The sequence below is a fragment of the Schistocerca nitens genome, chromosome 5, assembly GCF_023898315.1.
Source record: "Schistocerca nitens isolate TAMUIC-IGC-003100 chromosome 5, iqSchNite1.1, whole genome shotgun sequence".
Lineage (NCBI taxonomy): Eukaryota > Metazoa > Arthropoda > Insecta > Orthoptera > Acrididae > Schistocerca > Schistocerca nitens.
The window spans coordinates 304,333,861-304,354,903 of record NC_064618.1 but is presented as its reverse complement, the minus strand read 5'-3'; positions in this window follow the sequence as shown (position 1 = coordinate 304,354,903).

The following is a 21,043-nucleotide window of genomic DNA, read 5'->3' as shown; positions in this document are numbered from 1 at the left end:
CTCAATATACAGATTGAATAACATCGGGGAGAGGCTACAACCCTGTGTCACTCCCTTCCCAACCACTGCTTCCCTTTCATGCCCCACGATTCTTATAACTGCCATCTGGTTTCTGTACAAATTGTAAATAGCCTTTCGCTCCCTGTATTTTACCCCTGCCACCTTTAGAATTTGAAAGAGACTGTTCCAGTCAACATTGTCAAAAGCTTTCTCTAAGTCTACAAATGCTAGAAACGTAGGTTTGCCTTTCCCTAATTTTTCTTCTAAGATAAGTCGTAAGGTCAGTATTGCCTCACGTGTTCCAACATTTCTACGGAATCCAAACTGATCTTCCCGAGTTCGGCTCCTAACAGTTTTTTCATTCGTCTGTAAATAATTCGTGTTTGTATTTTGCAGCTGTGACTTATTAAACTGATAGTTCGGTAATTTTCACATCTGTCAACACCTGTTTTCTTTGGGATTGGAATTATTATATTCTTCTTGAAGCCTGAGGGTATTTCGCCAGTCTCGTAAATCTTCCTCACCAGATGGTAGAGTTTTGTCAGGCTCTCCCTAGGCCGTCAGTAGTTTTAATGGAATGTTGTCTACTCCCGGGGCCTTGTTTCGACTCAGGTCATTCAGTGCTCTGTCAAACTCTTCACGCAGTATCGTATCTCCCATTTCATCTTCATCTACATCCTCTTCCATTTCCATAATATTATCCTCAAGTACATCGCCCCTGTATAGACCCTCTATATACTACTTCCACCTTTCTGCTTTCCCCTCTTTGCTTAGAACTGGGTTTCCTTCTCAGCTCTTGATATTCGTCCAAGTGGCTCTCTTTTCTGCAAAGGTCTCTTTAATTTTCCTGTAGGCTGTATCTATCTTACCCCTAGTGAGATAAGCCTCTACATCCTTACATTTGTCCTCTATCCATCCCTGCTTAGCCATTTTGCACTTCCCGTCGATCTCATTTTTGAGACGTTTGTATTCCTTTTTGCCTGCTTCATTTACTGCATTTTTATATTTTCTCCTTTCATCAATTAAATTCAATATTTCTTCTGTTACCCAAGGATTTCTACTAGCCCTCGTCTTTTGACCTACTTGATCCTCTGCTGCCTTCACTACTTCATCCCTCAGAGCTACCTATTCGTCTTCTACTGTATTTCTTTCCCCCATTCCTATCAATTGTTCCCTTATGTTGTCCCTGAAACTCTGTACAACCTCTGGTTCTTTCAGTTTATCCAGGTCCCATCTCCTTAAATTCCCACCTTTTTGCAATGTCTTCAGTTTTAATCTACAGTTCATAACCAATAGATTGTGGTCAGAGTCCACATCTGCCCCTGAAAATGTCCTACAATTTAAAACCTGGTTCCTAAATCTTTGTCTTACCATTATATAATCTATATGATACCTTTTAGTATCTCCAGGATTCTTCCATGTATACAACCTTCTTTTATGGTTCTTGAACCAAGTGTTAGCTATGATTAGGTTATGCTCTGTGCAAAATTTTAACAGACAGCTTCCTCTTTCATTTCTTAGCCCCAATCCATATTCACCTACTATGTTTCCTTCTCTCCCTTTCCCTACTCTCGTATTCCTGTTACCCATGACTATTAAATTTTCGTCTCCCTTCGCTACCTGAATAATTTCTTTTATCTTATCATACATTTCTTCAATTTCTTCGTTATTTGCAGGGCTAGTTGGCACATTAACTTGTACTACTGTAGCAGGCATGGGCTTCGTGTCTATCTTGGCCACTATAATACGTTCACTATGCTGTTTGTAGTAGCTTACCCGCACTCCTATTTTTTATTCATTATTAAACCTACACCTGCATTACCCCTATTTGATTTTGTATTTATAACCCTGTATTCACCTGACCAAAAGACTTGTTCCTCTTGCCACCGAACTTCACTAATTCCCACTATATCTAACTTTAACCTATCCATTTCCCTTTTTAAATTTTCTAACCAACCTGCCCGATTAAGGGAATTGACACTCCACGCTCCGATCCGTAGAATGCCAGTTTTCTTTCTCCTGATAACGACGTCCTCTTGAGTAGTCCCCGCCCGGAGATCCGAATGGGGGACTATTTTACCTCCGGAATATTTTACCCAAGAGGACGCCATCATCATTTAACCATACAGTAAAGCTGCATGCCCTCGGGAAAAATTACGGCTGTAGTTTCCACTTGCTTTCAGCCGTTCGCTGTACCAGCACAGCAAGGCCGTTTTGGTTAATGTTACAAGGCCAGATCAGTCAATCATCCAGACTGTTGCCCCTGCAACTACTGAAAAGGCTGCTGCCCCTCTTCAGGAACCACATGTTTGTCTGGCCTCTCAACAGATACCCCTCCGTTGTGGTTGCACCTACGATACGGCTATCTGTATCGTTGAGACACGCAAGCCTCCCCACCAACGGCAAGTTCCATGGTTCATGGGGGGACATTTAGACAAATCGCACCATATTTACTCTGTGTTAGGCTATTTACTTTGACGTCAATGCAGTTGGGATGTAAAGAAAGTGATGGAGGGAGGCATTGCAATTCATTGTAAATACTGTAACCTTATATTATATTATTCCCGGCATTCGTGTTAATGCTAGTCTTGATTAAAGTACTTGCCCAAAAATTGACTGTAATATATGTATAAACAACAGTAGTAATAAGCCACGAGGTCATTTAAATTTTGCTGTTGTTGTAATTTATTTATGTATTTTACTTTGAGCTTCATGTTAAAGCCAGTTGTGATAAAAATATTTGCCTATACATAGACTTTAATACACGCAAAGAAAAACAATATCTCTAAGCAAAGTAGATTTATGTCGTATCTTCGCCGCGCGGTATTAGCTGAGCGCTCTAGGGCGCTGCAGCATGGACTGTGCGGCTGGTCCCAGCGGAGGTTCGAGTCATCCCTCGGGCATGGGTGTGTGTGTTTGTCCTTAGGATAATTTAGGTTAAGTACTCTGTAAGCTTAGGGACTGATGACCTTAGCAGTTAAGTTCCATAACATTTCACACACATTTGAAAATTTTTTTGTCGTATCTTCGTCTGAAGTTCTTTGTAACAAGGAACAGTTGTACAGAACATTATGGATGCTGCGGAAGTTTCGTTATTACTGTGTATATGCATACGCGTTCTGTAAAAGTAGCTAATGGGTGCCGACTGTCCATTGCAGTGGACAGAATCAGATGGATATTAACAGCAAAGGCACCTGAAGTTATCAGTAAGTACAAAATTAAATTTAGGATACAAATCTCCATATAAACAATACTCATGGCGATGCGTTAAAGCATGTTTCATTTTGTTGTCACAGAGCCAGCACCCAGTATTACACTCTGAAGCATCTATGTAACCTCCTGTAGACCATCTGAAGATGAGCCTGAGAAGGTTCAAAACGCGGTTCATGAAAGAAAAAACTAGTTCAAAAAAGTCACTTGTTGCAGTTTTCTGTACTTATATAGGATAGAAGAAGGTTCAATGTTTTGACACAGCTGCGCGGTTCTTGGTAGCAGCATGGCGACAATACCACAAGACAAGTCATTTTGCATGTTGGAATTTTCTTCAAGTCAGTCCATTGTTCAAGTGCAACTTCCATTCTGCCATCGATCTAGCAACAAGCCTCCTCTGCACAAGCAGATTTACGACTGGCACACAAAATTCTTGTAAGGGAAGAGCACTGGATGGCCACGTACATCTGATGAAAATGTCGAGCGTATCATACATGCGTTCACACTGAACCCCCGGAAGTCCACAAGACGGGCAGACCAGGAACTTCAGCTTCCTCAAACAACGGTGAGCCATGTTCTGAAACGAAGCCTGCATATGAAGCCTCAAAAGCTGCAGTTGCTGTAACAGAAGGTACCAATTTTGAATTTCAGTTCTCCAGGATACGACAGACGATTTATCTTTTCGACGAATAGACGTTTCATCTGTAGGTTAATGTAAATCGCTGTAATGTAAGAATTTGTGAGGTCACAAAATCGACGTTTGATCTATATGTTTTGATTCGTTCTCGTTCACTACGTTTATGAAACTTTCATTTTTGCGAAAGAAACTGTGACAAGAAGATGATATTTGGACATTCTGCCAAACTGGTTGTTTTCCCAACTTCACGAGGATTCCAATGATTTCATTTTCATGCATTACGGCGCTCTGCCTCACTTTCACCTTGAGATGCATCGTTTGCTTAACGACACTACCCCACAACGTTGGACTGGAGGAGGTGGAGAACAAGATCTTTTTCACTGGTGTCGGCTTACCAGGTCACCAGATCTCACCTCTTGCGGCTTATTTTGTGTGAGGGTACATAAATGACCAACTGCTTGTCCTACCCCACTCTTCAACAGCTGAAAAATCGAGTTGTTGAAGCTGTCGATACAACAATCAGGGACCCGTTGATTCGTTTGTGGAATAAAATGGACCCAGTTTCGAGTTTCTCGAGCAACGCATAATGCTCATGTTGAGGCTATTGTATCGTGCTTGTGCGAACATAAAACTTTGAACAATCCTCTGTCCAGTGACATCATCAATGTGTTTCTGTTTTTCATATTTCGTCTATATTAAACAACTGCAACCTATCCTTTATTTTTGGATCACCGTCACACTCTTCTCGGCGCAGGGCTGATAACGTAACGCTCCTACACACCAGCTATACTGCGCTGTTAATCACATGTGACGTTTCATCTAAGCGATAAAAAATAAGAATACGGGGGACAACTGTACAGGCCATTCGCATGCCCGAGAGACTCTCGTCTTCTGCGACGATATACTGTGCAGTTTCCTCCAGTAACCGCATACTCTTTATCTACGCCAGTGGCCTGTACATCAATCTGTTCGTCCGTCTACTAAGATCACTTTTCTGAGGAAGGGCTACACATATAAAGTTGAAATTTACGTTACATAGTAAGATCTCTCTGGGTGGTGTAATAAATCTAAAATGCTTAGTCAATGTATCCAAAAGCTACGGTCATTTATATCACGTACTTTGATACTCGCAATCTCACTCATCAAACCATGTAGGGCACTTCCCTTTGATGTACACTAAGGTAATTTGGTGAGAAGTAATGTTTCACAGTAGAGGTAAAGGAAAAAGTCCGAAAATTGTTAATTTTTAGTTATATCACACGAAAAAAGTTGTTATCCTACGTCAAACAAGAAATTAAAACAATTACTAGTTCTGCATTCAGGCTCAGTGGGTCGCAATTGTAAAAATCAAACGTTTGCAAGGCATCAAGGCAAAACTTTATTACCAAATGTTGGTCTAACTTACTTACACAACATGGACTGTGCTCTAAAAAAAAGGTGGTCTCGGGGTAGCATCTTTGATTAATAATCAAAAACGTCTTCGCTCCCGAGTTCGAAAACCACCGCTGCTTAAATTTTGATTAATAATCAGCATTGGCGGCCAAAGACTTCCAACATAAAAAGTAACCCCTCATTCTGCCAACGGCCTTGTCGGAGAGGGCGGAGTAGCGGATAGAGGTTCAGGGCACTCTCTTGTTCTAGGGGTGGGAAACTGCCCCCAAAGGCGGAAGAACCAGCAATGATCAACGGGATGAGGATGCAGAAGGCAATGGAAACCACTGCATTAAAGACACGTAACGTGTATCCACAGGACACGTGGCCTGCAATCGAAGAAGTGTCACGATGATCTCCCCATTGGCAAAAGATTCCGGAATAGTCCCCTATTCGGATCTCCTGGAGGGGGCTGCCAAGTCGAAGATTACCATGAGAAAAAGATTGAATAATCACGGGAGGATAACGTTCTACGAGTCGTGGCATGGAATGTCAGAAGCTTGAACGTGGTAGGGAAACTAGAAAATCTGAAAAGGGAAATGGAAAGGCTCAATCTAGATACAGCATGGGTCAGTGAAGTTCAGTGGAAAGAAGACAAGGATTTCTGGTCACATGAGTATAGGGTAATATCAACAGCAGCAGAAAATGGTATAACTGGAGAAGGATTCGTTATGGACAGGAAGGCAGGGCAGAGAGTGTGTTACTGTGACCTGTTCAGTGACGGGGTTGTTCTTATTAGAATCGACACCAAAGTAACACCAACAACGATAGTTCAGGTATACATGTCGACGTCGCAAGCTGATGATGAAGAGATAGAGAAAGTGTATGAGGACAATGAAAGGGCAGTGCAGTATGTAAAGGGATATGAAAATCTAATAGTCATGGGAGACTTGAATGCAGTTGTAGGGAAAGAAGTAGAAGAAAATGTTATAGGAGAATATGGCCTTGGAACAAGAAATGTGAGAGGAGAAAAACTAATTGAGTTCTGTAACAAGTTTCACCTAATAATAGCGAATAGTCTGTTCAAGAATCACAAGAGGAGGAGGTACACTTGGAAAAGGCCGGGTGATACGGCAAGCTTTCAGTTAGATTACATCACGATCAGACAGAGATTCCGATATCAGATACTGGATTTAAGGCGCACCATGGACCAGTCATAGACTCAGATCACAGTAATGAAGAGTAGGTTGAAGTTTAAGACATTAGTCAGGAAGAATCAATACACAAAGAAGTGGGATACTGAAGTACTAAGGAATGACGAGATACGGCTAAAGTTCTATAAGGCTATAGATAAAGCAATACGGAATAGTTCAAAAGGCAGTACAGTTTAAAAGGAATTGACATCTCTAAAAAGGGCCATCACAGACTTTGGGAAGGAAAACATAGGGACACAGAACGTAGTTGCGAGGGAACCATGGGTAACAGAAGAAATACTTCAACTGATCGACGCCGCGCGGAGTGACCGCGCGGTTTGAGGCGTCCTGTCACGGACTTCGCGGCCCTTCCCGCCGAAGGTTCGAGTCCTCCCTCCGGCATGGGTGTGTGTGTTGTTCTTAGCAGAGGTTATTTAAGTTAGACTAAGTAGTGTGTAAGTCTAGGGACCGATGACCTAAGCAGTTTGGTCCCTTAGGAATTCATACAAATTTGAACAATTGATCGATGAAAGGAGGAAGCACAAAAATGTTCCGGGGAACTCAGGAATAGAGAAATACAAGTCGCTGAGGAATGAAATAAATAGGAAGTGCAGGGAAGCTAAGACGAAATGGCTGCAAGAAAAAATGTGAAGACATCGAAAAAGAAATTATTGTCGGAAGGACAGGCTCAGCGTACAGGAAAGTCAAAACAACCTTCGGTGACATTAAAAGCAATGGTGATAACATTAAGAGTGCAACGGGAATTCCACTGCTAAATGAGGAGGGAGAGATGGGATAGGTGCAAAGAATACATTCAAAGCCTGTCTGAGGGCGAAGATTTGTATGATGTAAAGAAAGAGGAAACAGGAGTCGATGTACAAGACATACGGAATCCAGTATCAGAATCAGAATTCGAAAGAGCTTTGGAGGACTTAAGATAAAATAAGGCAGAAGGGATAGATAACATTCGCTCAAATTTTCTAAAAGCATTGGGGGAAGTAGCAACAAAACATTATGTTGATGTATGAGTATGGCGATATACTGTCTGACTTTCGGAAAAATATCATCCACACAATTCCGAAGACTGCAAGAGCTGATAAGTGCGAGAATTATCGCACAATCAGGTTAACAGCTCATGCATCAAAGTTGCTTACAAGAATAATATACAGAAGAATGGAAAGGAAAACTGAGGATGTACTAGATGTCGATCAGTCTGGGTTTAGAAAAGGTAAAGGCACCAGAAAGGCAATTCTGACACTGCGGTTTATAATGGATGCAAGACTAAAGAAAAATCAAGATACATTCACAGGATTTGTCGACCTAGAAAAAGCCTTCAACAATGTGAAATGGTGCAAGATGTTCGAAATTCTGAGGAAAATAGGGCAAAGCTATAGGGAGAGACGGGTAATATACAACATATACAAGAGCCAAGAGGGAATAGTAAGAGTGGACGACGAAGAACGAAGTACTCGGATTAAAAAGGGTGTAAGACAGGGATGTAGTCTTTTGTTCTTACTGTTCAATCTCTTCATCGTAGAAGTAATAATGGAAATAAATGAAAGATTCAGGAGTGACATTAAAATATGGGTGAAAGGATATCAACGATAAGATTCGCTGATGACATTGCTATCCTGAGTGAAAGTGAAGAAGAATTACATGATCTGGTGAAAGGAACGAACAGTCTAATAATGAGTACAGAGTATGGACTGAGAGGAAATCGAAGAAAGACGAAGGTAATGGGAAGCAGTATAAATGAGAACAGCGACGAACTTAACATCGGTATTGACGGTCACGAAGTAGGTGAAGTTAAGGAATTCTGCTATGTAGGCAGCAAAATAACCAGTGATGGACGGGGCAAGGAGGACATCAAAAGCAGACTAGCAATGGCAAAAAGGGCATTCCTGGCCGAGAGTAGTCTACTAGTATCCAAAATAGGCCTTCATTTGAGGAAGAAATTTTAAGAAGGTACGTCTGGAGTACAGCATTGTATGGCAGTGAAACATGGATTGTGTGAAAACCGGAACAGAAGAAAATCAAAGTGTTTGAGATGTGGTGCTACAGACGAATGTTGAAAATTAGGTGGACTGATAAGGTAAGGAATAAGGAGGTTCTGCTCAGAATCGGAGAGGAAAGGAATATGTGGAAAACACTGATACGAAGAAGGGACAGGGTGATAGGACATCTGATAAGATATGAGGGAATGACTTCCACGGAACTAGAGGGAGCTGTAGATTGCAAAACTGTAGAGGAAGACTTAGATTGGAACACATCCAACAAATAATTGAGGACGTAGTTTGCAAGTACTACTCTGAGATGAAGAAGTCGGCACAGTAGAAGAATTGCGTGGCGGGCAGCATCAAACCAATCGGAAGAGTGAAGCCAAAAAAAAAAAAAAAAAAAGGACAGTTACATGATGAGGGGAAGGTCGATGTGTGACTGATTAAAAAAGATACACAAATGACTGAAGAGATGAGTGGCTGTAGGCTGCCAGGGATCATGGAGAAATAGGAGTGTGTAGGAGTTGGTTGTGTAGGTGGATGTTTGGAAGAGGGATGGGGGAAACGTGGAGAGGGATGCGGTTCCGAACCAAGACTTAGGAAGTCGGCGGAGAGGATTTATTACTCATATGAAGCGTTTCGGATTTATCCATCAAATATCCAGGAACGCTTACTGCACGCAGATACGGCGTTTCAGGTTGTATGTGAGAAACATTCGCAGACTAGTCTGACTTTTACCATTGCAACACAGTGAGCCTGAATGGAGAACAACTGATTATTATAATAACAGTCGCCTAGCCACGCATGGCTATGTCTCATTTATGTTACTGAAATTAAAATACTCTGAAAAATCTTGGAGCCGCTGGGATCGATATCTTGCCAGTACAAATGTCGACAACTGTCAAACGTCGTCGTGATTGTTGATTCCCGGGATGGATGAATTGACTATATGCATAATTAATTTAGCACGGAACCCTCACTGCATGAATGCTACTCATACGTGGCTAATTTCTCTCCATGTGGCTTGTTTTCATCCGGCTGTCCCTTCAATTTTCCACATTTATTTCATTATTCCTTCTACACCTACAACTACATTGATGTTCTGCAAACCACATTTAAATGCCTGGCATAGGGTTCATCTAACCGCCTTCACAATTCTCTATTATTTCTATCTCGTACAACACGTGGAAAAAGCAGCTATATCATTCGGTGCGATCTCTGATTTCCCTCATTTTATTCTAGTGATTGTTTCTCTCTATGTAGATCGGTGTCAACAAAATATTTTCGCGTTCGGTGGTGCCGGCCGCTGGTGGCCGAGCGGTTCTGGCGCTACAGTCTGGAACCGCGCGACCGCTACGGTCGCAGGTTCGAATCCTGCCTCGGGCATGGATGTGTGTGTTGTCCTTAGGTTAGTTAGGTTTAAGTAGTTCTAAGTTCTAGGGGACTTATGACCTCAGCAGTTGAGTCCCATAGTGCTCAGAGCCATTTGAACCATTTTCGTTCGGAGGAGAAAGTTGGTGACTGAAATTTAGTGAGAAGATTCCGCCTCAATGAAAAACGCGTTAGTTTTAATTATGTCCACCACAAATCCTCCATCATTTCAGTGACACTCTCTCCCTTATTCCGCGATAATACAAAACGTGCTGCTCTTCTCTGAACTTTATCGATGCACTCCGTCCATTATATCTGGTAAGGATCCCACACCGCCCAGCAGTATTCTATTAGAAGACGGACAACCGTAGTAGATCTGTTAAATTTTCTAAGTATCCTGCCAATAAAACGCAGTCTTTGGTTATCCTTCCTCGCAACATTTCCTGTGTGTTCCTTCCAACTTAAGTTGTTTGTAATTGTAATATCTAGGTATTTAGTTGAATCTGCGGCCTTTAGCTTTGACTGATTTAAAGTGTGACTGAAATTTAGCGGATTCCTTTTAGCACTCATGTGGATGACCACACACTTTTCGTTATTTAGAGTCATTGCCAATTTTCGTAATATACGGATTTTCTAAATCGTTTTGCAATTTGTTTTGATCTTCTGATGATTTTCCTGGCCGACAAACGACAGCGATATCTGCAAACAACGGCTGCTCAAATTGCCTCCCAAATCGTTTATATAGATGAGGAACGGTAAAGGGCCTATAACAATACCTTGGGGAATTCCAGAAATCACTTTGGTTTTACCCGATGACTTTCCGTCAGTTACTACGAGCTATGATCTCCCTGCCGGAAAATCATGAATCCAGTCACGCAACTGAGACGATATTCCATAAGCACGCAATTTCACTACAAGCCACTTGAGTGGTAGAGTGTCGAAAGCCTCGAAATCTAGAAATACGGAATCAGTTTGAAATCCCTTGCCAATAGCACTCAACACTTCGTCTGAGTAAAGAGCTAGTTGTGTTTCCGTTGTACTGAAATAAGTTTTAGATTAGTTTTATTCCCCCGTTTTAGTTAATTGTAAAAACTGTGTCTGGATCAAAATGCCGAAAAGCTCAGTGATGTGAGAATAGAAAAAAAAATATGTGGCTGGATAAAAAACTATCCTCAAGATAAATTCAGTGCGACATACAGTGTCTGTAAGGACGAATCATGTTCTGGAACTAGGCCTACATTAATTAAAGGAAGTCAAAGGAAGCTAACGAATGATGACTAATATTTGTCTTGAAAAAAAAAAAAGAGCTTTCGATGAGCGACAGTAGACATTTTTAAAAAAATTTCACCAAGCAATTTAATAAATTTTATCTCATATGCTTTTCATTCACGTGATTTCATAATTTAAAGAAAGAGAATTATCGGTGACAGATGCGAACCACCAGGAAAAGAGAGAGAGACAGAACTCCAATAAACTTAAATGAATAAGTAATTGCTCGTTTATTAAACAGTAATCTGTAATTGAGCACCAGTAACGTTTTAAAACAACTCAGGAATCTATATGTAATCCCAGATGCACGAAAACTTGGTAGTTAATTAAGGAAATACACAAATTCTGAAAATATTTCACTTTTAGAACTATACTTTTCATTCAGTTCATCTTGAAGGGAGATAGGTTATTTGTCTCTAACAAAGTTTAGAAACACTAGTCATCGTTCATATACAACAGACGACCTGAAAAAGTATGTAAGTGAAATCACTCTCACATGAAGGCTGAGTAAAAGACGTGTTTCAGTCGGTTGTCTCGCATTTGGTGACACCATTCAAGTCCAGAGAGTCGAAAACATTCATGTTGCTGACGTGGCCACAGAGACTGGTTTCGTTCTGTTGTTTCATTCGAGTAAAAAAAAAAACAAAAAGAAAACAAAAAACAAAAAAAACGACCGAACGAAAAAGCAAATCACTGACCAATCAATAGGTTGTTAAAATCTTTCGGATGTCTCATTTCTAATTCAGAGTCTCTTCCTGACACACTCCATCTATGCTGCCGGTTACCTTCCACTCGTCAACTGTCAATATTTAAGTGTGTCACAGGCTGGTCACCAGTATCTACCGTTTGGGCGTGGTGCATGCGATTTCCCGTGGTATTGCTTAGTCGTTCGCGCGTGAAGGGGCAGCGCGTCTCATCGGCATTCTTCGCGTCTAGACTCAGCACGGACTCTGCATCTCAAGGCGTCCGGGGGCTCTCGCAAGGACACGCGATCTGCGATAAGGCTGTCTCACTTTGTCGCAATGCACCGCATGGTGTTATGTCTCTACTTGGATGAGTCGAGGGAGTACGCTAGAAGCGCCATTGCTCGAGAATGAGATCAGCTCTATCTTTGGCCCAGAATCTATAATTAATTCAGGTAAAAATTCAGATTCTAGTCGGGAACAATAGAAAGTACTCCAACCGAATTTCCACAGAACAATGCTCGAATTACTATAAGTGTTTGCAACTCAGCTCCCTGACAACCAGCGGTGGAAAGTCAATCCAGTTCCTCCCAGGATTTATCAGGCCAGTACGGCACATCGACCATGCGTCTCGTGTGAATAGCTGCCTCAGCCCAGCACCTATCGCAGAAAACAGTTGTTCTCAAATGATCTTGCTGCTGAGTTCTTATAGAATTTTTGGTTTATCGCCATTAGTACATTGAACAAATTATCATCTGTTAAAGTAAAAATTTTCTTCTATTGCATGTTTGAAATAAACGCTTTCATGTTTCATTCGGCTCCCCTTTTTCATTTTTATACTCGTCTGCGTCAACAGAAACACGTCACTACTCCGGGGTAACATTTGCCCCAGCCATTCACAACAGGCAAATACGGAAATTCGACCCGCTAGAGCGACAACACAAAATAGATCCTACCTCAGAAGTTCGTAGTACTTCGCACAAGAAACTCAAATATATTCTAACGGATAGGGAGCACGCATCTAGGTTTATGTGGTAAGGTTTTCAGAAGTGGTAAAGGCTGCCAATCTTCCTTGCGAGATGGAAGCAGGGCTCACCTTTTGGAGCATAGTTGACAGAAATAACTGTCAGACACTGTGTTGTGTGTAGGAACTTAAGACGTTACTCGTCGCATAAGAAAAGCGAACATTTTCATTGCATTATTCCTGATTTTTTTTTCGCTGTTGTTGAATGTAATGTTAAGGCCCCAGATTTTGTTCCTGCTCTGATAAACACGAAGGGAATCTATAATTGTGAATATTACCTATTACAACTTGAGAGTAAAAGTTGTATTCAAGGAAGAAATTAACGAATGCTCAACACTGATAAATAATTAGTTGAGACTCGAACGTAAATGTTACTCTTTCTAGTCATTCTAATTACCACACAAAGTTTCAGCTACACTACGCCGACGCGGAGCCGGAGAGACGCTGGGTAGATTGGCGAACGAACCCTCAGATGTACACAGCAATTTTCGACGAACTCAAGAGCATGCAACCAGAGATCCACAACAGCTCTTTACTAACATGTTACCAAACGATAAAAAGCACCCATTGCATGTTTAGTTTCAGTGGAAATTTCAACACACGATTTGAAAACCAAGAATACATGCTAATCTTATTTATAAAACTAAAAAATATCATAAAAATAACAGTATACCGCTACCACACTTTGCATATGACCAGAAGCTCTTCTGATTTTCTGCAAGGTTTCGAGACAAAGTTTCGTTTGTTATATACATATTACTTCGAGGTCCGTGCAAAATTTCGAGCTTCTGTAAAAGATCCAATCTTCGGGATGTGGCGTTCATTTAAATTTGACATGCTTTTGTCGTTGTTTCTATGATAGTAGTCTGACCTGTTTTGTGTACCATGTGGGATTAGCTCCGTCGTTTGTTAATTTACTTGAGATAAATCTGTCAATTGCTGTCTATACCGTTTCTTTGAATTCAAGCTACATCTGCTCTACACTTACATTGTTGATTTGGAAGCATTGGAGATACTATCTCAGGAAGGCGTCAGTCGTATTTTTATCTACTTTTTTGAATTGTAAGATGGCAAGAACTTTGCCCCTTACATGAAGTCATTAAAGATCACCTAACTCACGTTGAGCGAACAGTAGGGCTGAACAAAAATGACTGACAAGGCATAATGCATCTTGTAGAGGGTATAGTATGGATGTATTGGAATAATTAATGTTGGGTGATGTAAAGTAATTCACACGACATCAAAACTTTGTGGAAACGCGTCGATTTACTGGAGGGTAGTTTATGCCAGGGAAGTATTCAGAGTTGAACGTGGCCGGCTGGGGAGCAGTGAAGGGAAGCGACAATAGGCAGCTTAGGGCGGCTCAAGCTCTGAGAAAGTGGTAACGGGACACTGCCTCCAGCTGCCTTAAGATGAGTGACAGTGAGTGGGTGGTTGGCCCCATGCTGGTGTACCGGGAAGCAGATGGAGAACTTGTATGCCTGTTGATAAATGTCCGTCGTCCCGTTTTCAGTGAAACATGCGAGAAAGCCACGCAAAGCTACGGTGTAGAGGTCAACAGAGGCCAAAATATGCGTGTTCGTGACTATAGCAACTTCACGCTAAATTCACAGTCCACAGAGTCTGAAGTAAATCAGGTGAAGAGCAACAGAATGAAATATGCTGGCCTCCGATGGGAACGTAGGACCAAGGAATCTGAAGTACTCTCCTGGGAGTCAGAATTCTGGAAAAATTTGTGTTTTGTGCAGACGCTAACCTTCACGGGCGACCTGTGAGGAGCTAAATAGCAGAAGTTGAGAGGAAGGGAAATTTTGTGGGTATTTCTTCACTTCCCAGACCAGGCATTGGTCAGTGCTGGGAAGCGACGCATAATTAACGCGACTTGCGCTGCAATTGGCGTAAGTGATTTTGCTGGACGAGCAGACTGGGAGAAGTCTCCGTAGGGGTCTTCCATTCCCAGCTTGCCTAGAGTGCGGACGTGGCGTTCTTTACTCAGCTTGCCTGAGAAAGAGTGAGTATCTCTGCAGTTTAGGACTTAGGAAATGGAACGACTGAGCTTGGAGATAGAAAGTTTTGGTTCAGCTATGTACTGAGCAAGATAGCTAGGAGTGAATAGACGAGTGCAATCTTGCAGCACCATGAGGCCGGCTGACGTCCTCACAACGACGACGCCGCACCACACTGAATTCGGTGATATTGCACCAAAACCAGATAAGTGATGGGTGGGGTGTTACAGAATATATATATATATATATATATATATATATATATATATATATATATATATATATATATATATATATATATATACACTCCTGGAAATTGAAATAAGAACACCGTGAATTCATTGTCCCAGGAAGGGGAAACTTTATTGACACATTCCTGGGGTCAGATACATCACATGATCACACTGACAGAACCACAGGCACATAGACACAGGCAACAGAGCATGCACAATGTCGGCACTAGTACAGTGTATATCCACCTTTCGCAGCAATGCAGGCTGCTATTCTCCCATGGAGACGATCGTAGAGATGCTGGATGTAGTCCTGTGGAACGGCTTGCCATGCCATTTCCACCTGGCGCCTCAGTTGGACCAGCGTTCGTGCTGGACGTGCAGACCGCGTGAGACGACGCTTCATCCAGTCCCAAACATGCTCAATGGGGGACAGATCCGGAGATCTTGCTGGCCAGGGTAGTTGACTTACACCTTCTAGAGAACGTTGGGTGGCACGGGATACATGCGGACGTGCATTGTCCTGTTGGAACAGCAAGTTCCCTTGCCGGTCTAGGAATGGTAGAACGATGGGTTCGATGACGGTTTGGATGTACCGTGCACTATTCAGTGTCCCCTCGACGATCACCAGTGGTGTACGGCCAGTGTAGGAGATCGCTCCCCACACTATGATGCCGGGTGTTGGCCCTGTGGGCCTCGGTCGTATGCAGTCCTGATTGTGGCGCTCACCTGCACGGCGCCAAACACGCATACGACCATCATTGGCACCAAGGCAGAAGCGACTCTCATCGCTGAAGACGACACGTCTCCATTCGTCCCTCCATTCACGCCTGTCGCGACACCACTGGAGGCGGGCTGCACGATGTTGGGGCGTGAGCGGAAGACGGCCTAACGGTGTGCGGGACCGTAGCCCAGCTTCATGGAGACGGTTGCGAATGGTCCTCGCCGATACCCCAGGAGCAACAGTGTCCCTAATTTGCTGGGAAGTGGCGGTGCGGTCCCCTACGGCACTGCGTAGGATCCTACGGTCTTGGCGTGCATCCGTGCGTCGCTGCGGTCCGGACCCAGGTCGACGGGCACGTGCACCTTCCACCGACCACTGGCGCCAACATCGATGTACTGTGGAGACCTCACGCCCCACGTGTTGAGCAATTCGGCGGTACGTCCACCCGGCCTCCCGCATGCCCACTATACGCCCTCGCTCAAAGTCCGTCAACTGCACATACGGTTCACGTCCACGCTGTCGCGGCATGCTACCAGTGTTAAAGACTGCGATGGAGCTCCGTATGCCACGGCAAACTGGCTGACACTGACGGCGGCGGTGCACAAATGCTGCGCAGCTAGTGCCATTCGACGGCCAACACCGCGGTTCCTGGTGCGTCCGCTGTGCCGTGCGTGTGATCATTGCTTGTACAGCCCTCTCGCAGTGTCTGGAGCAAGTATGGTGGGTCTGACACACCGGTGTCAATGTGTTCTTTTTTCCATTTCCAGGAGTATATATATATATATATATATATATATATATATATATATATATCGTTTATTTTTGGAAGATTTGGGAGTTACTGTATTCAGTCCCACTACGACGACCTTTTCTTCAGTAATCCCTCTATCCCCTCTATCCCTATATCTGTTTTGATACTCGTTGCTAGCTCAAGATTACTTGTTGCTAGGAGGTGAGGTTTGTTTTGACAACCGGTTGCTATTTGAGTGAGCTTGTGAACTAACTATTCAACATAGCTTACAGAGACTGTGTTTAGCACAATGACTACCTCCGGATTGAAACATGTGTTTTCGCCAACATATCGAGATGGGAGATGAAGAAGCTTGCACAGGATAGAGTAGCATGGAGAGCTGCATCAAACCAGTCTCAGGACTGAAGACCATAACAACAACAACATCGAGGGTAAATTGAAGTCACCACTAACTATAATCGTTGGGCACGTATTTGAAATTAGACTCAAGTTTACTTTGAATCTTTCAGCAATTGTATCATTTGAGTTGGGAGGCCAGTAATAGGATCCAATTGTTATTTTATTCCGGTTGCCAAAAATGACCTGTACCCATACTAACTCACAGGAACTGCCTATTTCAATTTCGCTACAAGATAAACTACTTTTAACAGCAACAAACACGCCACGAACAGCTATAGTTAGCATATCTTTTCTGAACGTCATTAGGTCCACTGTATTTAGCCTATCCTTTCTGAAAACCGTTAGGTCCTTCGCAAAAATGTCGATTAAACTTATCTCCGGATTTAGCCATCTTTCAGTTCTTGTAATGATTTGAGCATCAGTGCTGTCTATTAGCGCTCGTAACTCTGGCAATTTCCCAACACAGCTAAGATAATTTAGAAATATATCGATGGTTCCTATACATACATTCTACCTGTTTTCGACCTGCACCCTTTAAGGCTGAAGAAAAAAAAAAAAAAAGTTCAGTCCAAGCCGCACAGCCCCCGCTACCTGTGTACCCGCCTCACGCCTCCTGCATTAATGCACGCCTGACCTATTTAGCGGAACCTACACTGTCGCAGAATCGTCTGAGCCTCTGATTGAGACCCTTCACTTTACTTTACTCAGCATTGCTTCAGTGATGCCACGGTTCCATTTTACAGTCTCAATGCTGACTTGTATATGTAAGGTCATCGGTTCAGACACCAGTCCTGATATCCAGATTTGGGCTTTCGTTTAACTTAAATGCCGGGATGGCTCCTATGAAAAGAACTCGCCCAATTGCCTTCTCCGCCTTCTCTAAATGCGAGCTTGCACTCAATCTATAAGTTTGGTTTCGTTTTTATCGCTTTTGTCTGGATGTGATCGCAGCTGATGTATTGTAATACGCACACAGGACAATATATTAATAACCGAAGAAGACATCCCACTACCACCATGTGACACCGACTCTAACCTTGATATGGACTCATTTCCGCGAGTAAGAGTGTGCACAGGTTTCTTCATTTACACGGTATGAAGCTGAAACCACTCGTTGATGATCAGATGCCGCAGAGGTATCAAGTTGCGGTGATATTGACGGATACGTGGCACCTTCCGTTCTGGTAGACCCAGATATTTTTCTATGGGATTACATCGGGTAATATAGAGGACCATTCAAATGCCTGAGAGTTCATCAAACGAAGAACCTATGCTTAAAGCCGTATGAAAGCGGTTGTTGTCTCGTGGAAGATGGGAGTGTTCACAACATTCTCAGCATGATGATGCAGAAGAAAAGGCATGGCGTCGTCACCGTCAATGTTGAAATGAATATACTGGATGATGATAGCGATAACTGAAAGTAGCGGGCCCAAATCATATTCCGAAAAACACCATCAAAAGCTCACAGGACAACTTCTGGGTTGAAATACAACCTCTACAGGCTTCGTATTAAACGCCTCAATAGTCCGTCGGTGCACTCCGTAACACTTTTGGTAGGGATCCGCACTTTATACTCATCCCGGTAACCGTCATTAGTAATCTCGTCATTAGTAGTATCATTAAATTCGCTTGGCTAATTTACACTATTAAGTAAATATTATCCCTCGTCACTTGAATATTGATGTTCTCAATACTATCTGAAGGGCCGGTGACATCAGCAGTTTGGTCCCGTAAGATCTTATCAAACACTATCTGAAACGGCGACATTTGCTTCCTGACTTAGACGACGAAGTAATTTAATGACATTTCATAAGCCAAAATCCCTGCCATGCCTGAAACTGTGTTAATAAAACAATACGAGCTGATAGGAAAACGTAATGATGCTGAATCTAGTCTCTGATGTACCAAGACTTGTAAACAACCTTTAATGACCCCCAAAACACGGCAGAAAAATTCAATTTCAAGTGACGCAAATTTCACGAAAATTCATATATCAAAAACTGATTACTTTGCTGAATTTTATATTCGATTAGAAAGCTTAGGCGAAGGAGAATCCGGTGAAACTCTAGCTTGCTGGATTGAGGATTATACCGACATAAGTACGGATTTTATTACATCTTAAATATCTTAAGCAAAAGGCAAATGATTCACATCCATCTCATATTTGAAACACCACGTATATTTTTGTGCTTTCAAATTAATTAGGTAACACGAAAAATACCAAAGATCTGAGGAACAGATAACAAAATATCAGTGTTGATAAGATCGCTCAAAGTACAATATTGTAGCCAACTTATATGTACTACCCTCGCACCGATACCATAATAATGTATTTATGTATAAAACACATCAAAGTGCATATAAAATTTCATACCTATCGTAAACTATACTTCACCTGTCCCCAAAACTAATACCGTTAACAACCAATTGACTTTCGACTTATTCCAAAGGCCCCAACATTTCCGAAGCGTGAGTCAATTGTAAAGTGAACGTTCCTGAGATCAGACGTTAAGCGCACTTGGCACTCTAACAAGGTTGCTCAATACTAGCAAATGTGTTGCAGTGACAAAATTGGATAGTCGAAAGGAATCAGCCAATATGTTCAAATGTCTAACAGTACAAACGCATTTTTACGTTACTGAACAACAACAGAGACAGTTTCCTCAAAGATTCTTGCTGCAGAATCAACTAACCTGGAACACGCAACGCAAAGAAGACGACGTTTCAAAAGCAAAGTGAAAACTTTATTATCCAATTTTGACACTGCTACACATTAGTCATCAGAGATCAAAAAACTGCAAAACGATTTAGAAGAAGTATCGGAGTGGTGCGAAAAGTGGCAGTTGACCCTAAATAACGAAAAGTGTGAGGTCATCCACATGAGTGCTAAAAGAAATCGTTAAAGTTCGATTACACGATAGATCAGTCTAATCTAAAAGCCGTAAATTCAACTAAACACCGAAGTATTACAATTACGAACAACTTAAATTGGAAGGAACGCATAGAAAATGTTGTGAGGAAGGCTAACTAAAGACTGCGTTTTATTGGAAGGACGCTTAGAAAATGTAACATACCTTCTAAGGAGACTGCCTACACTACGCGTGTCCGTCCTCTTTTTGAATACTGTTGCGCGGTGTGGGATCCTTACTAGATAGGACTGACGAAGTACATCGAAAAAGTTCAAAGAAAGGCAGCACGTCTTGTATCATCGCAAAATATGGGAGAGAGTGTCACATAAAGGATGCAGGATTTGGGTTGGAATTCATTAAAAGAAAGGCGTTTCCCGTTGCGACGGAATTTTCTCACTAAATTCCAATCACCAATTTTCTCCTCCGAATGCGAAAATATTTTGTTGACACTGACCTACATAGGGAGGAATGATCACCACGATAAAATAAGGGAAATCAGAACTCGTACGGAAAGATGTAAGTGTTCATTCTTTCCGCGCGCTATACGAGAATGGAATAATTGAAAATTGTGTTGGTGGTTCGATGAACCTTCTGCCAGGCACTTAAATATGATTTGCAGAGTATCCATGTAGATGTAGGTGTAGATTCATGTAGGTACACAACTATCTTGCATAGTGGTGACTTCGTCGTCCGCATCTCATGTCAATTGAGGGCGCACACAGTACCCAGACAAGAACGCTGAGTGAAGATTACAATGAACAGAGGCCAAATCGATAGCGACTCGTGGGACTGCACTACACTGCTTCAGTCCACTGTACAGTTTTTGTGTTGTTTTCCCGTTGAAGAAGCACAGATTTTCTGCCGCTATTGGCAATGACCTGACTCCAGTGATCATTACAAGCAGTTCCTTTCGCAATGTTCACCTACAAGTAGTTGAGATGTCCTGCGTTCAGTGACAACAGCAATTATTGTCGGGTCTAAAAGACTTGTTACTAACAAGCAGTGGCACTTTTCTCCAGACGCTGCTGGTAAAGACCTTTTTACGACCACTAGTCTTACGCCTTGGCTACAACGGTACACTATTCCTTGCAGACACGTCGGGCGGTCCGCGTTGATAGACCAATAAATCACGTAATCTCATTCAACATTTGTCCGTGCACATGCCCAAATGCTATAGTTCCTATCTGCCATTCTTTCGCCGGCCGTTGTGACCGAGCGGTTCTAGGCGCTTCAGTCCGGAACAGCGCTGCTGCTACGATCGCAGGTTCG